At 40.1% G+C, this 18,803-nt stretch overlaps 1 long non-coding RNA gene across 1 annotated transcript in view; it reads right to left on the reverse strand.

Annotated features, from left to right (window-relative positions):
- LOC141548324 (uncharacterized) overlaps positions 1-18,803 on the reverse strand; it is a 108,746-nt gene that overhangs the window by 58,039 nt on the left and 31,904 nt on the right. The window contains exon 6 of the long non-coding RNA XR_012483895.1: positions 1-18,803. This exon is cut by the window's left edge and continues 20,678 nt beyond it; it is cut by the window's right edge and continues 11,038 nt beyond it. This is a non-coding gene — a long non-coding RNA (uncharacterized LOC141548324).

Genomic DNA, 18,803 nt, shown 5'->3' on the forward strand with positions numbered 1-18,803 from the left:
CCCGAGCGGCCTCCCAGACACGTCCCAGGTCTAAAACTCTAACTTCCCTCTCTTCTCCCTGTCTCTCACTATCCCTGTCTGGAGAAACCTGCCCTTCTGACTCAGTATCCCCGCATCCCCAGTTCTCCTGGCCCTCTCAGTCCGCCTTTCCCCGGGCTCGCCAATCCCTTCCCTTTGTCTCTCTCTTCTCCTCAGAAGCCTTTGCCTTGTTCTCTCTCACACTCAGGACCTGCTCTCTTCCTTTTCTCACTATAACCAATATCATCAGAGACTCAGAGCTGGAAGAAACCTTACAGGTCACCGAGTCCAAGCCTAGCACTGCAGAGCAGAAGAAAAAGGTGGCTCGGACACTGAGAGGCTTGCCCAGGGTCACACACCCAGTAACAATGTGTGAAGAACCTTTGGACTCAGATCATACTGACCCCCAGGAACAGGTTTTTATATACACGGAGACTTTGCTCTCTATAGTCTCCACAAATGGCCCCCAAAGGTCATTCCTAGTGGTCCTATTCCTCCATACCTCTCTCTTCTTCAACGTACTCTTCTCTCTAAATCTATCACTCTCTTCTCACTCCAGTCCTCAGTGGGCTTTTCTTTCTCTCCCCCCATCCATAAACTCATAGAGCCAGAGAGACCTTAAAGGCCACCATTGCCAGTGCCATCATTTACAAAGAAGGAAAGTGAAGCTGAAAAAAGCAATAGCATTGCCCAGGAACACATATTAAGCATCAACTTTCCAACTCCAATATCTTGACTCCTAAGTCAGATCTCTTTCCATCATTCTCAGTCTTCCTCCTACGGGATCCTTTTCCTTTTAATCTCTTCCCCACTTGGCTAAAAATAGAAGTGACTTTTCCCAAGTAACAGTACTTGTCAGTGACTCTGCTAGAATTTAAATTCACTGAGTGAATTCCAAGCAAAGTGTGTATCCACTGATACCTAATTGGCCCGCCCTACACTGGCCTGATAACTCTTTCCTTTGCATTCTGATCTCACCTGGCTCTCTTTATTGCTCATCATCCTCCATCATGGTCTCTTCCCTCACTAATTGCTCAATGTGATGTGGTTGTGTGTGTGTGTGGTTGTATGGTTGTGTGTGTGTGTGTGTGTGTGTGTGTGTGTGATGCTGTATCTGCCTGAGTTTTGTCTTACAGCCACTCTCACTTTTTCTCTCCATATATATTGATCTGTGTGTGTCTCTCTCTCACATTCTATTTCTCCCTTTGTCTCTGTCACTGTTTGTCTTTGTCTCAATCCTTCTCTTTCCCCCTCCTTCTTTCAATCTTCTCCTCAAAAGTATTATTTCCTTCTTCTAATTCCCAGTCAATAACCTGAGGGACCATTTGTTCCTACTTTATTGCAATATAACAAAGATAGTGGCTTAATCTCTACCTTAGAGCTTCTTAAACTTTTTCCACTCATGACCCCTTTTCGTCCAAGAAATTTTTACGCAGAATCCTAATTTTGTGACCCCCTTATTCAGTTATGGGACCCCATATGGGCTCATGAGCCACAGTTTCAGAATGTTTGTTCTAACTGAAATATCCAAGGCCAAACACTTATTACCAATCTCCCAAGATCATTCATAATCCCAAGAAGAGTACACTAGGATATGGCTGTTTTATTCTACACGTTCCCCCTTACTCCCTATACTTCCATTTCCTGTGGACACTTGCCTCTCTCCATGTCATCCTTAGTGCCTGATTCACATTAACTGTCTCAATCTCTTCTAAGACTAATCCCAATGGGACAGAGGATCATGGAGCTGGAGGGTCATTAAAGACCATCAAGCCCAGCTCCAAAATTGGACAAAGATGAAAACTGAGGCTGACAGTAGTTGAGGGACTTGTAAGCACTTTGTCAGCCCCTGATATAGAATAAAAATTCCTAAGTATAATGCTGTGACCACTATGACACCTTGCTTATTTATCCTACATTTCCATTTTTAGCTTTTCATCTCTTTCTTTAATTGATCACTGTCTTCATTGATTTGTCCATCAAGTTGTTCTTTCTGTTGCTCTTGTTTCTCTCTGCTTCTATTTTTACTGTCTGTCTGCCTATCTGAGTAGTCTCTTCTTTTTCACTCTCTCTTCCTTCTCTTCCTTCTTTTTCATAACCTTTCTTCCCTCATCTCACTCCAACTCAATGATGACTGGCTTTTTCTGATTCTCTATTATCTCCAATACCATCATAGGATTAGTGTTACTGGCACTGAATCCAACTCTATTTCATTGTAACAAAAGAAATAGAGGCTTAAGCACTCCAACTGAATTGTCAAATTTCAAATGATTATAAAGAATGTCAAATAGCATGTCAATTCAGTTCCCTAAGACTTCCAAGACCAGAATACTTAGGGACGCAGCTCTCATCCCTTCTCTGAATCTCTCCCATCATTGATGCCTTCTTCCCTCTCTTTCTTCTCCTACCCCAAGGCCATAAAGGCTTTCTTTGCTATGACACCCGAAAGATTACTGAGCTTCAGCATTGTTACACACCATGAAGTCAAGTTCCATGACTTAAGATGCTGATTTCTTTGGCGTAACAAAGCTGTCATCAGCCATTGTGGGATCAGTTCCAAATAGAACCCTCTTTCCACCAGGACACCCAGCTGGTTTGCTCTACATTGGCGAGGTGTCCTGTCCCTTTATATGGGTGTCTGTCTCTGTCGCTCTCCCTCTCCCCCCTCTCTGTCTCTCTGTATGTATGTCTTTTTCTCTCTCTTGATCTGTCTCTATCTCTGATTTTCTGTATACCTTTCTCCCTCCTTCTCTCTCTACCCCTCTTATTTTCTCTTATTATTCTCTCTCTCAATATCTCTGTCTTTCTCTGTGTGTCTCTTCCTCCTCTCTGCCTCTTATTGTCTCCAAATCTTTGCGTCTGTTTCTCTGTCTCTCCTCTCTCCTTCATTTTCTCTCTTATTCTTTTTGTCTCATTCTCTATCTCAATCTGTCTCTATTTCTATCTCTTTCTGTCTGTTTCTCTCAATCCGCTCTGTCTCCTCTTTCTCCTTCCTTCTCTCTTATTCTCTTTCACTGTGAATGAAACTGTCTTGTCTCTCAATCTGCCTTTATCCTTGTCTGTTTCTTATCGTCTCTTTTCCTGTCTCTGTGTGTCTGTTTCTCTTGATCTCTCTTTCCCTTCTCTTTATTTGTCTCTCTCTGCTCCTCATTCTCTTTTATTCTTAATCTCTTCTCTATATCTGTCTCAACTTGTTTCTCAATCTCTCTGTCTCAATTTGTCTCTATTTCTATCTCATTTCTCCTTCCTTCTTTCACTGTTTCAAACTGTCTCTTCTTTCTCCTTTTCTCTTTCTTTTTCTGTCTCTTATCCTCTCTGTGTGTCTCTTTCTGTTTGTGTTTCTCTCTTGATCTGTTTCCTCCTTCTCTCTCTCTCTGCCCCTCATTCTCTTTTATTCTGTCTCTTAATCTCTTTATGTCTCTATATCTGTGTCTCAATCTGTTTCTCAATTTCTGTCTCTCAATTTGTCTCTATTTGTCTCCTTTCTCCTTTCTTCTTTCACTGTGGCTCAAACTGTCTTGTCTCTCAATCTGTCTTTCTGTCTCCCCACCTCTATGTCTGTTTCACTTTTCTTTCTCCTTTTCTTTCTGTCTCTTTCTGTTTGTTTCTCTTGATCTGTTTCCTCCTCTATCTCTGCCCCTCATTCTCTTTTATTCTGTCTCTTAATTTCTTTGTATATATCTGTGTCTCAATCTATCTGTTTCTCAATCTCTGTCTGTCTCTCAATTTGTCTCTATTTCTGTCTCCTTTCTCCTTCCTTCTTTCACTGGGGCTCAAACTATCTTGTCTCTCAATCTGTCTCTGTCTCCGCACTTCTATGTCTATCTCACTTTTCTTTCTCCTTTTCTCTTTCTGTGTCTTTCTGTTTGTGTTTCTCTCTTGATCTGTTTCCTCCTTCTTTCTCTCTGCCCCTCATTCTCTTTTATTCTGTCTCTTAATCTCTTTATCTTTCTCTATATGTCTCAATCTGTTTCTCAATCTGTGTCTCTCAATTTGTCTCTATTTCTGTCTCCTTTCTCCTTCCTTCTTTCACTGTCTCCAACTGTCTTGTCTCTCAATCTGTCTCTCACTTTCCTTTCTCCTTTTCTCCGTCTCTTTTTCTCTCTTATCCTCTCTGTGTGTCTGTCTCTTTCTGTTTGTTTCTCTCTTGATCTGTTTCCTCCTTCTCTCTCTCTGCCCCTCATTCTCTTTTATTCTCTCTCTCTCTCTCTCTCTCTCTCTCTCTCTCTCTCTCTCTCTCTCTCTCTCTCTGTCTCACTGTATCTGCCTCTGGTTTCTATCTTACAACCACTCTCTAATTTTATTCATAAATCTTTGTCTATCTCATTCTGTTTCTCTATCTTTGTTTCTCTTTCCTTTTCTCACTTTCTTAATCCCTCTCTCAAACCTTCCCTTTTTCTATATCTCTGTGACTTACACGTACTACCCATCCCCCTTCCCAGCTGTCTCTTCTCTGTATCTCCATTCTCTATTCCCTCTCATTCTAATTATCTTCTCCTACCCCAAGTCTACATGAGATGTCTTTGTTCTCTCAGGTATCCAGAAGATCAGAGAGCTTAAGCCACATTAGACACCATCACATCCAGCCCAATAATTTTACCAAAGGAAAAAACTGAGCCTGGCACTGGTTACGTGACTTTCCTAGAGTGCCAAAGCTCAGCAGTGGCTGCAGTGGGACATAAAATCAAAGTATCAGTCCCGTGTGATGTGCCCTAACGACTAGGACACCAACCTGCTTTTAAATGGTGCCCCTGCTCTTTATATCTATCCATCACCTATGGTCTCTTACTCTATTGCTCATTTTCTTAGATTAATGGTCTCTTTTCTCACTCCCTTTCTCATTATCATAGGATTCTCTCTCTCTGGTCTTTACTCTGTGTTAATGTTCCTGCTCTTGTATATGTCTCTGGCTTTCTATATTTATTTCCCTACTACTCTCTGTCTCTGTCTCTCTATTTCTCTTTCTCCCTGAATCCCTCTCTGTTTCTGTCTATTTCTCTTTCTCCCTAAATTCCTCTCTGTTTCTATCTCCTCTTCAAAAGCTTTTTTTCCTTACCCTCACCCATAAACAAGTGAGTTTTTTTCTTTTTCTATTATAACTATAATCACAGCTTTAGAGCTAGAAGGGACCTCAGGGGCCACTGGATCTATGTTATGGTAAAATAACAGAGGTATAGAATGCAACTGAATTTATTATGCCTTCCAAGAAGAGTCCAGGAAGAGACCTGGTTGTTTTCCTGGATATATTCCTTTCCACAGCACACATTTCTATTTCGTGTGAGTGCTTTCTTCTGTCTAATTCTTTTCTCATTGCCTGATTCCCTCTAACTGTACCTCTGTCTATTCAAGCTTAATTCCAAGTGGCCACTTTTTCTCTCGCTATTATCCAGAGGATAATAGAGGTGAAGTATCCTTGGAAACCATTAAATCCAGTCCCATAAATCTACTGAGATGAGGCTGACAGTGGTTAAGGGACTTCTCGAGTAGCAAAGGTGCTATGGTAGAATTTAAACTTAAATGCTCAACTCCTAGTAGAGCATCCTAATCACTGTGACCCTAGCTGGTATATACTATAATTCCTAGGTGTCTCTTTGCTTTGTATGTCTCCCTCACTTTTGTTCTCATCTCTATTTCTCATTGTCTTGGTCTCGGTCACCTTCTCAAAAGCTTTTCCTTCTTAACTCCAATTTCCACTGAATAACTGGTCTCTATATTTTTCTGTCTCTGTCTCTCTGTATGTTTTTATATTTCTGTCTCTTCCCTTCTTAACTCTAATTCCCACTGAATAATAACTGGTCTCTGTACTTTTGTGTCTCTCTCTTTCCTTCTCTGTCTCTTTTAAATGGTCTCTTCCATTACTCCCTTGTTATCATGTGGTTGTGTGTGTGTCTCTGTCCGTCTGTCTTTGTCTCTCTTGCTATATGTCTATAGTTATTGGCGTCTTATCTCATTGTCTCTATCTTTATATCTAAATAACAATTTGTTGCTCTCTATTTCTTTCCCAATCTTTGCCTCTTGAATTGTCTCTCTGTCATTCCCTTTCTGTCTCCTCTCTACATCTTCCTCAAAGACTTTTTCTCCCATTTTCCTAATTCCCATTCAGTGATTACTGGCCTTTTTTGATCCTTATTATCAACAAGATCATAGATTTAGAGCTTGAAGGATCCCCAGGAGTCATTGAGTCCTCCTCTATTATAATAGGATGGAGGCTACAACTCTAAATGGATTACCTAGGGTCCAAAATTTATTTAAAATAACTGGGATCTGAACTCAGATCATTCATAATCCTAAAAAGAGTGCACTAGGATATCTAGCTGTTTTGTTTTACGTATTCCCCCTTACTCCCTATACTGCCATTTCCTGTGGACACTTGCCCCTCTCCCTCTCATTCCCAGTGTCTGATTCACACTAACTCTATCACTCTCTCTTCCAAGACTAATCCCAATTGGACATGATTTTCACTCTCCAGCAACTAGAGGATCATGGAGATGGAGGGTTATTACATATCATCAAGTCCATTCTATACTTTGATTGAGATGAACACTGAGGCTGACAGTGGTTAAGGAACTTCTCCAAATAAGACACCTTGTCAGCCCCTAAGGGGAATTGAAATTTGGTCAACTCAAAAGTATGATGCTCTAAACATTAGGTCTCGATTCCCCAAGGGTCTTAGCCCTTTAAATATTTTTGTCTCCTAGCCGAATTGCTTGCTATCCACCAAAATGATATTTTCCCTCATTCCCTTTATCATTTCTTTCCCTTTTCCTTTTTCCCTCTATTTCTCTCAATCGCTCTGGTTTTCTCTGTATCTTGTTCTCTCTTTATGTCTTGGCCTCTTTCCCATTTTATATTTCTCTTTGTCTCTTTCTGTCTCCATATATTTCTTTCTCTCTGTGTGTCTGTCTTTTGTGTCTCTCTCTCCTTCTCAAAAGCTTTTCCTTCTTAACTCCAATTCCCGCTGAATAACTGGTCTCTATATTTTTCTGTCTCTGTCTCTCTGTATGTCTTTTTGTATCTGTTTCTTTCCTTCTTAACTCTAAGTCCCACTGAATAATAACTGGTTTCTGTATTTTTGTGTCTGTCTCTCTCTTTCCTTCTCTGTCTTCTCAAAAGCTTTTCCTTCTGAACTAATTTCCACTGAATAATAACTGGTCTCTATTTCTATTTCTCTCTGTCTCTCCTCTCTCTCTCTCTCTCTCTCTCTCTCTCTCTCTCTCTCTCTCTCTCTCTCTCTCTCTCTCTCTCTCTCTCTCTTTCTGTCTTTCTGTATCTGTCTTTTTGTATGTCTCTCTCTTTCTTTCTCTGTCTCCTCAAAAGCTTTTCTTTCTTAACTTTAATTTCCACTGAATAATAACTGGTCTATATATTTTTCTGCCTGTATCTCTATCTCTCTCTGTATCTGTTTCTGTCTCTCTGTATCTATCTTTTTACATCTCTTTCTCTTTCCTTCTCTGTCGCCTCAAAAGCTTTTCCCACTTAACTCTAATTTCAACTGAATAACTAGTCTATATTTTTCTCTCTGTATTTGTTTCTGTCTCTCTGTATCTGTCTTTTTGTGTGTCTCTCTTTCTTTCTCTGTCTCCTCAAAAGCTTTTCTTTCTTAATTCTAATTTCCACTGAATAATAACTAGTCTCTATATTTTTCTCTCTGTATTTGTCTCTCTGTACCTGTCTTTTTGTGTCTCTCTCTTTCTCTGTCTCCTCAAAAGCTTTTCTTTCTTAACTCTAATTTCCACTAAATAATAACTGATCTCTATATTTTTCTGTCTGTATCTCGGTTTCTCTGTATCTGTCTTTTTGTGTCTCTTTCTCTCTCTTTCCTTCTCTGTCTCCTCAAAAGCTTTTCCTTCATAACTCTAATTTCCACTGAATAACTGGTCTGTGTATTTTTCTGTCTCCATCTCTCTCTATATATTTGTTTCTGTCTCTCTATGTCTTTTTGTGTCTCTTTGTCTATCTCTTTCCTTCTCTGTCTCCTCAAAAGCTTTTCCTTCATAACTCTAATTTCCACTGGATAACTGGACTGTGTATTTTTCTGTTTCTATCTCTCTATATATATTTGTTTCTGTCTATATCTTTTTGTCTCTTTGTCTATCTGTTTCCTTCTCTGTCTCCTCAAAAGCTTTTCCTTCATAACTCTAATTTCTACTGAATAACTGGTCTGTGTATTTTTCTATCTTATCTCTCTATATATGTTTCTGTCTCTATGTTTTTTGCATCTCTGTCTATCTCTTTCCTTCTCTGTCTCCTCAAAAGCTTTTCCTTCATAACTCTAATTTCCACTGAATAACTAGTCTGTGTATTTTTCTGTCTCCATCTCTCTCTATATATTTGTTTCTGTCTCTATGTTTTTTGCATCGCTGTCTATCTCTTTCCTTCTCTGTCTCCTCAAAAGCTTTTCCTTCATAACTCTAATTTCTACTGGATAACTGGACTGTGTATTTTTCTATCTTATCTCTCTATATATGTTTCTGTCTATATCTTTTTGTGTCTCTTTGTCTCTTTCCTTCTCTGTCTCCTCAAAAGCTTTTCCTTCATAACTCTAATTTCTACTGGATAACTGGACTGTGTATTTTTCTGTTTCTATATCTCTCTATATATTTGTTTCTGTCTATATCTTTTTGTGTCTCTATGTCTATCTCTTTCCTTCTCTATCTCCTCAAAAGCTTTTCCTTCATAACTCTAATTTCTACTGAATAACTAGTCTGTGTATTTTTCTGTCTCCATCTCTCTATATATATTTGTTTCTGTCTCTCTCTATGTTTTTTGCATTGCTGTCTATCTCTTTCCTTCTCTGTCTCCTCAAAAGCTTTTCCTTCATAACTCTAATTTCCACTGGATAACTGGACTGTGTATTTTTCTGTTTCTATCTCTCTATATATATTTGTTTCTGTCTATATCTTTTTGTGTCTCTTTGTCTATCTCTTTCCTTCTCTATCTCCTCAAAAGCTTTTCCTTCATAACTCTAATTTCCACTGAATAACTAGTCTGTGTATTTTTCTGTCTCCATCTCTCTCTATATATTTGTTTCTGTCTCTCTATATGTCTTTTTGTGTCTCTTTGTCTATCTCTTTCCTTCTCTGTCTCCTCAAAAGCTTTTCCTTCATAACTAATTTCCACTGGATAACTGGACTGTGTATTTTTCTGTCTGTATCTCTCTATATATATTTGTTTCTGTCTATATCTTTTTGTCTCTTTGTCTATCTGTTTCCTTCTCTGTCTCCTCAAAAGCTTTTCCTTCATAACTCTAATTTCTACTGAATAACTGGTCTGTGTATTTTTCTATCTTATCTCTCTATATATGTTTCTGTCTCTATGTTTTTTGCATCTCTGTCTATCTCTTTCCTTCTCTGTCTCCTCAAAAGCTTTTCCTTCATAACTCTAATTTCCACTGAATAACTAGTCTGTGTATTTTTCTGTCTCCATCTCTCTCTATATATTTGTTTCTGTCTCTCTCTATGTTTTTTGCATTGCTGTCTATTTCTTTCCTTCTCTGTCTCCTCAAAAGCTTTTCCTTCATAACTCTAATTTCCACTGGATAACTGGACTGTGTATTTTTCTGTTTCTATCTCTCTATATATATTTGTTTCTGTCTATATCTTTTTGTGTCTCTTTGTCTATCTCTTTCCTTCTCTGTCTCCTCAAAAGCTTTTCCTTCATAACTCTAATTTCCACTGGATAACTGGACTGTGTATTTTTCTGTTTCTATCTCTTTATATATATTTGTTTCTGTCTATATCTTTTAGTCTCTTTGTCTATCTGTTTCCTTCTCTGTCTCCTCAAAAGCTTTTCCTTCATAACTCTAATTTCCACTGAATAACTAGTCTGTGTATTTTTCTGTCTCCATCTCTCTATATATATTTGTTTCTGTCTCTCTATATGTCTTTTTGTGTCTCTTTGTCTATCTGTTTCCTTCTCTGTCTCCTCAAAAGCTTTTCCTTCATAACTCTAATTTCTACTGAATAACTGGTCTGGTATTTTTCTATCTTATCTCTCTATATATGTTTCTGTCTCTCTATATGTTTTTGTGTCTCTATCTCTTTCCTTCTCTGTCTGCTCAAAAGCTTTTCCTTCATTACTCAAATTTCCACTGAATAACTGGTCTGTGTATTTTTCTATCTCTATCTCTGTCTCTCTGTCTCTGTCTTTTTGTGTCTCTATCTCCTTCCTTCTCTGTCTCCTTCTCAAAAGCTTTTTCTTCTTAACTCTAATTCCCCCTGAATAATAACTGGTCTTTCATTTATCCTCTTTCATGACTATGATAAGTTTGGAGCTGAAATTATCATTAGATGTCATTCAGTCCAATTCTAATATAACAAAAGAAAGAAGCCCTAGACATTCTAACTGCATTGCCCTTTCTCAAATATTTATTTGAACTAGCTTTGAACTCAGGTCTTTCTGACTTCAAGAGTCCACTAGGAGACCTGGTTCTTTTGCTCTATATATTCCTCCACCATACCTGCTTCTATTTGCTGTGAACACTTCCTTGTCTTCATCTCATCCTCAAAGCCTGATCCCTTCTACCTCTATCTTCATTCAGGCTTAATCTCAAGTGGACCTTCCTTTCTCTCTGGAATCTAGAGGTTCATAGAGCTGGAGCATCATTAGATATAATCAAATCCAGCCCCATAGTGAGGAGAAATCTCAGGCAAATAATACTTAAGTGACTTCTCCAAAGGAACAGAGTTTGATAATATCTTAAAAATTAAACTCAATTCCAAGTATAGTGTTCTACTCACTGGGACACCTGTTTGATATGTTCTACACATGCCAGGTGTCTCTTCTCTTTATCCATCATCTCTAGATAATGGTTCTTTCCTTGCTCTATTGCTCATTATCAGGTGGGTTTTTTTAATTTCCATCTCCATGTCTCCCTTTCTGTGTTTTTTTCCTATATCTAGGTTTCACATAATAGCTCACTGCCACCTTCTATGTTCTTATCCCTTTATTTCTTTCTGTTTTCCATATATGTCTCACTCTTTCTCTCTCTGATTCTGTTCTTTTCCTTCACCTTCTAATCTCTTCCTCAAAAGTCTTTTTCCCTTTGTTGTAAGACATATTCATAAGTAGTGTTTTCTTTTCTGCCTATTAAGACTATGATCATAGATTTAAAGCTGGAACGAGCCTATGGGGCCACTGAGTCCAAACCCACTTAATTTGAACAGGCAAAATAGAGGTTTAAACACTCTTTTAAGATGAGTTGGTTGGCCCCATGCTTGTTAGGTGTTCGTTCCTTTACGTCTCTCCCTTATCTTTGGTCTCCCATCTCCCTTCATAATTGTCTTCTCCATCACTCATCTGTACATTATCATATGGTTCTCTATCTCTGTGCCTCTCTGTTTCTCATTCTGTATCTTTCTGAGTTTCTCTTAATTTCTGCGTCCCTCTCTCTGTTTCCCTCTTTCTCCCTCTCTCTCTTCCTTTTATGTCTGTCTTGCCTTCCATTGCCCCATCTCTGTCTCTGACTCAGAAGCTTTTATTCTTATCTCTAATTCCCAGTCAGTAATAATGGAGCTTTCCTTTTTATCTTTATAATCAATATGATCACAGAATTAGAGCTGGAGCAAACCTTAGAGGTCAATTTGTCCAACTCCATTGTACTATAATAGAGGGCTAGACACTTGAAGTGAATTGCCCAGCATCACACATTTAAGAGAGGAAGTAGGATTCGAGTCCAGGTCACACTTATTTCCAAGAAGAGTTAGTTAGGTGATCTGGTTGGTTGGATCTACATATTTGATCCACTATATACATGTCTATTTTCTGTGGATGCATCTTTCTCCTCATCATCCTCAATATCAGATACTAAATCTATTTCAAGCTTAATTTCAAGTGCACATGCTCTGGAATCCAGAGGATCATATAACTGGTGTGTCACTTTCATCGCACACTATTTACTTAATGAGGAGAAAACAGTGGCTTACAATAGTTAAAGCCTTCTCCAGAGCAACAAAATTTGTCAGCTGTCAATGTGGGATTTAAACTCAAATAGTCCACTGCAAATATGTGGCACCCACTATGACTTCTAGCTGGATCCTTCTATAATTGAGCGCTATCCCTGCTTTTCTTTTCCTCATCTATGATCTTCTTCCTCAGGTGCACATGGTCTTCTACAATAGTATCTTCTGTCACTTCCTTCTCCTTAAGTGGTTCTCTTTCTCTGTTTCCCTGTGTGTGTGTGTCTCTCTGGTTCTCTGGAACAACTAACTCCCCTTCCCTAAATCAGACCTCATTCTAATTTGTCTTTTCTCTCTGTGTCTCTCCTGTACTCAATGGTTTATTCCTTCCATGTTTTTGTCTTTCTCTTTTGCCTTTATTCCCAGGCATTTTGAGTTGAAAGGTAGCCACAGACCATCCATCCCATTGAGAAACACCATTCTTCAGAGCAGGAAACCTTATTTTACCGAGGTATCTTACCTGAGGCAGGATTAGGATTTCGATCCGTGTAGTTATGATTCCAAACTCCAGTTGCACTTTGTTTTTCTTCTTCTGGATTTCTCCATCAGACCCCAGAAACCCTTTCCCCCCAGAAAATCTCTTCTGACCTAGAATTTACTCCTCAGAAGAACATCAAATCTGAGGCACCTCTCTCTGAATGGATGGATCCTCCCAGCACCTGCCTTTATGAAGGGCGCTCATGGTACCTAGCTCTACCTCTCCTGCCAGCATAGACTTGGAATATCTCTATTTTGTTTCCATACTGGCTCCACTCCTCCCCCACAGTCACAGCTTTCCTAAGCTAGCTTCCACCACTGCAATTACTTCCCTGAGAGCAGAGATTCTATTTTTGTCTCCTTTTATTTGTATTCTCAGGGCATGGTGTACCGCCTGGTACATTTTACCAGCTTAAATGCTGGCTGAATATCTGACTCACTCTATACCGTTAGCTGGCTCTCTCCCATCCCCCACTACTGAAGCTGTCCCTCAATGGAGTGGAGTTCTGTCTCTGATCTACCTCTGTCTCCTCTTTCCTTTTCAAAAGCTGATTTTTACTCTTTCTTTTTGATCTTATAATAAGTGGTCTTTTCTTTTTCTCTCAATAAGCAATATGATCATATATTTATAGCTGGAAGGAACCTTAAGGGCTACTAATTCCAACTCCATTTAGTTATCATACTAGAAACAGAGGCTTAGACACTCTAAGTGAATTGCCCGATTTCACGTATTACTACCGAATGTTAAGGAGGATTTGACCTCAGCTCAACAAGATATCAAAGGTCAGACCACTAAGGGAATTAGATGTGTCATCCACATCCTTCACAGCTACTTTGGCAGCTGTCCCTTCTGTCTCGATTCTCTTTTATGTCCTATTCTCTCTAACTCTTATTTTCTTCTGCCACTCCAAGTAGACAAGGGCTTTCTATGCTCTCTGGCACACATAAGGTCACAGAGCTTTGGCGTCATTAGACACCATCAAATCCAGCCCTTTGATTTTACTAAATGGCAAACTGAGGCTGACAATGACTTCTCTAGAGTAACAAAGCTTGTCAGCAGTCAATATGGGATTTAAACTCAAATACTTATATATAAGTATAATGACTCCTAGCTGGCTTGCCCTAAAATTGAGCAATATCCCCTTGCCTTTATCTTGCTCACGTATGGTCTTCCTCAATGGTTGACTGTCCTCTACTATGATCTCTTCTCTTACTTCTTTGCTCATTATCAAGTGATTCTCTTTCTCTCTGTTTCTCTCTGCCTCTGTCTCTCCCTAAACCAAGCCTTATGTATTTCCTCTCTATTTGATGGTCTATCTCCTGTCTCCAGAACCACAAGGGAGTTCTTTTGCCTTTATTCCCAGGCATATTGAGCTGGAAGGAAACTACAGGCCATCCATCCAATTGAGAGGCACCATTCTTCAGAGGAGGAAATCCTGTCCAGGAGAGATTAACATTTTGCCTAGGTAACCGACCTAGGACTGTATTTCAAATCAGATACTTACAACTCCAGAATCTAGTGCTCTTCAATTTTTCTTCAACTTCTCTCAGGAGCTTCTTCTTCCTGGAAAACCTCTTCTAACCTAGAATTTACCCCTCAGAAGAACCATTAGACCCGGGACATATTTCTATGAATGAATGGATGGATCCTCCCATGGCCCCTAGCTCTCCCTTTCCTGCCAGTATAGACTTGGAATATCTCCATCTTGTTCCCTCGCTGGCTCCGCTCCTCCCCCACAGCCACACTCAATTGTCAGCTTCCTTTCCTAAGCTAGCTTCCACCACTGCAATTACTTCCCTGAGAGCGGAGATTCTATTTTTGTCTCCTCACATTTGTATTCCCAGGGCATAGTGTACCGCCTGGTACATTTTACCAGCTCAATAGATGCTGGCTGGATATCTGACTCACTCTAGACCGTTAGCTGGCTCTCTCCCAGCCCCCACTGAAGCTGTCCCTCGCTGTCTCTCCCTCACTTTCTGCCTCTGTCTCTCACCTCCCTCTCTCTGACTCTTCCATGCTCCCTTGCCAATTACCAAGAGGTCTTTTTTCCTCATTCCACATCATTTCTCTGTCCCTCTTTCTCCCATTCCGGCTTTGTCTCCCTAATTCTAACCCCCATTCCCATCCTATGCCACTAGCCTTCTCCTCCTTTCTGCTTCTTCCTACATATCTGTGCCCTCCTAAAACCCTAGAGTCTTATTTGGAATCCCAATGAACAATATGTGGCCTTTATCTCCCATATTAACAGAGATAGAAGCTGCAAGGCATCTTTTGGGGGCATGGACTCCAACCATAGCACTGCAGAGCACAGGCACGTGAGGCTTGGATAGTTTAAGTGGCCTGCCCGGCACCCCAGCACCTCTGTCAGGAAAACCCCAGATGGGGTCACAGAGAGTCAGACAGGACTGAAATGACTGAGCAGCAGCAAGCAAGGCTGCTGTGCCAGGCAGGATTTGGCGTCAGGTAATGCTGCCTTCCAGCAAGAGCTCACTGAGTCACAGCTCTGGGAGACTCCTTCTACCATCCCCCTTTCCAGGAGGCCTTCTCTGGGGCTCTCCTCACTCATACAGGATGTCTTCCAACTATGTTCACCCCGAGGGGACACGCTTTTCTCTCACTGGTACCCATAGCATCACAGAGTTGGACTGTCATTAATTATCATCAAATCCAGCCCCACGGTTTTAAGGAGGAGAAATCTCGGCTGACAGTGTCTTCATTAGGATCAGGCTGTCAGCATGTAAGGCAGCATTTACATTCAAACTGTAAATACAAATTGAATGCTGTGCCCTCCGACACCTTGCCACCTTTTGGCATATATATCTCTCTCATTCTTTTTCTGTCTTTATTTATACGATTTTCTCTCTGTATTTCTCTCTGTCTCTCCCCCTCTCTTTCCCTCATTCCTTCCATCTTCTTCCTTTCCCCCCATCCCCCTCAAAAGCTTTCCTTTCTTTGCTCCTATTTTTCTTTCTCTTCCCCTTTCTTCTTTGGTTTACTTCTGCCTTTCTCTCCTTCTTCCTTCAAAGCTTTTTCTTCCTTGCTCTAATTCCTATTCATTAATCAGTGATCTTTTCTCTTCCTCTTTATCATCAATATGATCACCGATTGAGAGCTGGAAGGAACCTTAGGGGCCCCTGAGTTCAGCTCCTTATTATAGTATCATAGCAGACAGAGGCTTGGACACTCTAAATGAATTGCCTGGGCTCAAACATTTTTTTAAAATGAGAAGTAGGTTTTGAACCCAGGACTTCCAAGTCCACTGAGAAAATTTTCTTCTACTCCCCTTCCCACTGGTCTCACTCTCCTCCTGCATGCCCTATTTACTCTTCTCCTGCCTCAGTCCCAAGGGGACAGTCTTTTCTTTCTGGAAACAGCATCGTGGAGCTGAAGCGTCATTAGACACCATCAAGTCCAGCTCCATCATTTTACTGAGGAGAAAAGTGAGGCTGACAGTAGTTACATGACTTCTCCACAGTAATGGAGCTTGTCAGCAGCTGATAAGGGATTTCAGTTCAATGACTCAACTCCCAGCAGAGTGCTCTAACCACTATGACACCTCTTTGGCTTCTAGTACACTTGCTGGCTGTCTCTTTCCTTTGCATCTCTCCCTTGGTCTCTTATCTCTGTTCCTTATTTTCCTCCATAATGGTCTCTTCTCTCACTCCCTAGTTCCCTATCTTATTCATCTCGGTGTGTCTATGTGTGTTTGGGTGTGAGACTATTGCTATCTATTTGTGCTTGGTTTTCTTTTTCTAGATCAGTGCCATTCTTTAATTTTATGTCCCAACCTCTCTGATTCTATCTATTTCATTCCATTATTTTCTTTCTCCATCTCTCTCTCAAATCTTCCCTTTCTCTCACCTCCTCAAAAGCTTTTTTCCCTTCTTCTAATTCTCCTTGAATAAGCTTTTGTTCCTTCTCACAAATAGGATCTAAGACTGAGAGCAGCAAGTAGCCTCAGGGCTACTGAGCCCCACTCCATTGTAGTGCAACAGAGAATTAAGAGGCTTAGACCACTCAATATCCTTTATTTCTCTGTCTCTTGCCCTCTGGGTCTCTCTCTGTATGTGTATCTCTCCCTAACTCTCCTATTTCCTCTTCACACTTTTTTTCCTTACTCAACTTCCCACTCAATACTCTTCTTTTTTCTTTACACTATCATAACTATGATCCGAGATTTAGAGCTAGAAGGAACCCAAGAGCCATCACGTCCAACTCTGTGATAATATAACAGAGGACAGAGGCTGATACTTTAACGGAATGACCCAGAGTCAAACACTTATTATAAATGCTACCTAGGATTTGAACTCAGATGCTTCAGATTTCCAAGAGTTCACTAAGATATCTAGCTGTTTTGCTCTTCATATTCCCCTAAATTTTCCCATATTACTGTTTTCTATGGACACTTGCCTGTCTCCTCATCTTCAGTGACTGATTTTCCCCGTCTTTCTCTAAGCCCAAATTTTCATTCTCTGGCACCCAGAGAATCTTGGAGCTGGAGGGTCATTAATACCATCAAGTCCAGCCCCGTAAGTTGACTGAAATGAAAACTGAGGCTGACAGTGATTAAAAAAATTTTCAAACTAAGACAGGTTATCAGCCCCTGATGTGAAATTTAAATTCAGTCAACTCCAAGAATAATGCTTTAACCACTGGTTTGCCCCACAGTTCCCAGGGGGTTCTATCCCTTTACTTTTTTTTTTTACCTTCTTGCTCAGTTGCTCACTGTCCTGAAAAATGGCCCTTCATACATTCCTTTGGCTATTGTCAAAGGGTTCACTTTCTCTATATATATTTCTGTCTGTGTGTGTCCCTGTCTCTCCCTCTGAATCAATGTCTCTCTTGGTTGTATCTAATTTCCTGTATATCGCTTATTTGTCTGTGGTTTTCTACATTTATCTCACTTCCATTATCTATCTTTTTTTCTCTTTCCCTCTCTCCTTCTATTCTTCCCTCCCTCTCATTTTCTCTCTCTCTCTCCATCTTTTCTCTCTTTCTCAAAAGCATTTTCTACTTACTCTAATTCCTACCCAATAGTAATTATTTTCATTTTCCTTTTTCATGACTTTGTTCATTTATTTAAAGCTGGAATCCACCATAGGGATCACAGAGTCCAATTCTATTATACAATAATAGAAGCAAGTAGCTTAGTCACTCAAACTGAATATCCCAGCGCCAAATGTTCATAATGTTAACTAGGATTTGAACTCAGGACTTTGACTTCCAAAAACAGTCCTCCAGGAGAATTGACTGTTTTGGTCTCTATACTGTACTTTTTATTTCCTTCTGGCTTGTCATCCTCAGTGCCCGAGGATGTCTACCTCTGTCTCTCTCTATTGCAAGCTTATAGTCAAGTAAGCATACTTTTCTCTCTCTGGCAGCCAGAGGCGCAGAGATCTGGAGTGTCATTAGTCACCATCAAAGTCAGCCCAACAAGGATATAATTAAGACAAAACTGAGGCTGACTGTGACTTCTCCAGAGGAACATGGCTTATAGACAGCTGAGGGGAGGCTTAAACCCAGCAGGTCCCTTCTAAAAAGGGTGCTCTAATTACTAAGATACCAAGCTGGGTTGCTCTACACCTGCAAGGGCCTCTTCCCTTTCTATTTCTACCTGACTGAAGTATTTTTTCTTTTTTCCTCATTTTTCTTCATGATGGTTTTTCCCCTCACTCCATTGCTAATTGTCATGTGGTTCTGTCTCTCTCCATCTTATGTCTTCCTCTTTCTGCTTTTCTTCCTATATCTATCCATGACTTCCTTTTAATATCTTACTGCCATTTCTCTTTTCTCTCTCTCTCTAACATATTTTAACCAACCCTATTTCCCAGTTATCCCTTCTCTGTATCTCTCCTTTCCCATACTCTTTAATTCTTTCTTTTGTACCACAAGTGCACAAGGATTTTCTTTGCTAGCTCTGCCACCCATAGGGTCATTGAACTTTAACACTGTTAAATGCCATCAAGTGCAGTCTCAAGATTTTACTAAATAGAAGACTGAGTGAGACAGCAGTTAAGCTACTTCCCCAGAGAAACAGCTAGTCAGCAGCTCTGGTCAATTGGAACTCAGAGAGCTAATTCTAAGGAAGGTGTTCTATCGACTAGGACGCTTGCCCGGTCTGTTTTACACATGCCAGGCGTCTCTTCCTTGTGCATCTCTACCTGACTTGTGATCTCTTCTATTTATTCTTCATTTTCATTCATAATGGTCTCTTCCTTCAGTTTCTTGGTCATTATCCTATGGTTCTCCCCACCTCTCTCACTCTCTTTCTCCATCTCCTTCTCTTTCTTTCTTCCTCAAAAGCTTTTTCTCATTACTCTAATTCCCACCCAATAATAACTGCTATTTTC

Source organism: Sminthopsis crassicaudata, chromosome X (genome assembly GCF_048593235.1).
Source record: "Sminthopsis crassicaudata isolate SCR6 chromosome X, ASM4859323v1, whole genome shotgun sequence".
Classification (NCBI taxonomy): Eukaryota; Metazoa; Chordata; class Mammalia; order Dasyuromorphia; family Dasyuridae; genus Sminthopsis; species Sminthopsis crassicaudata.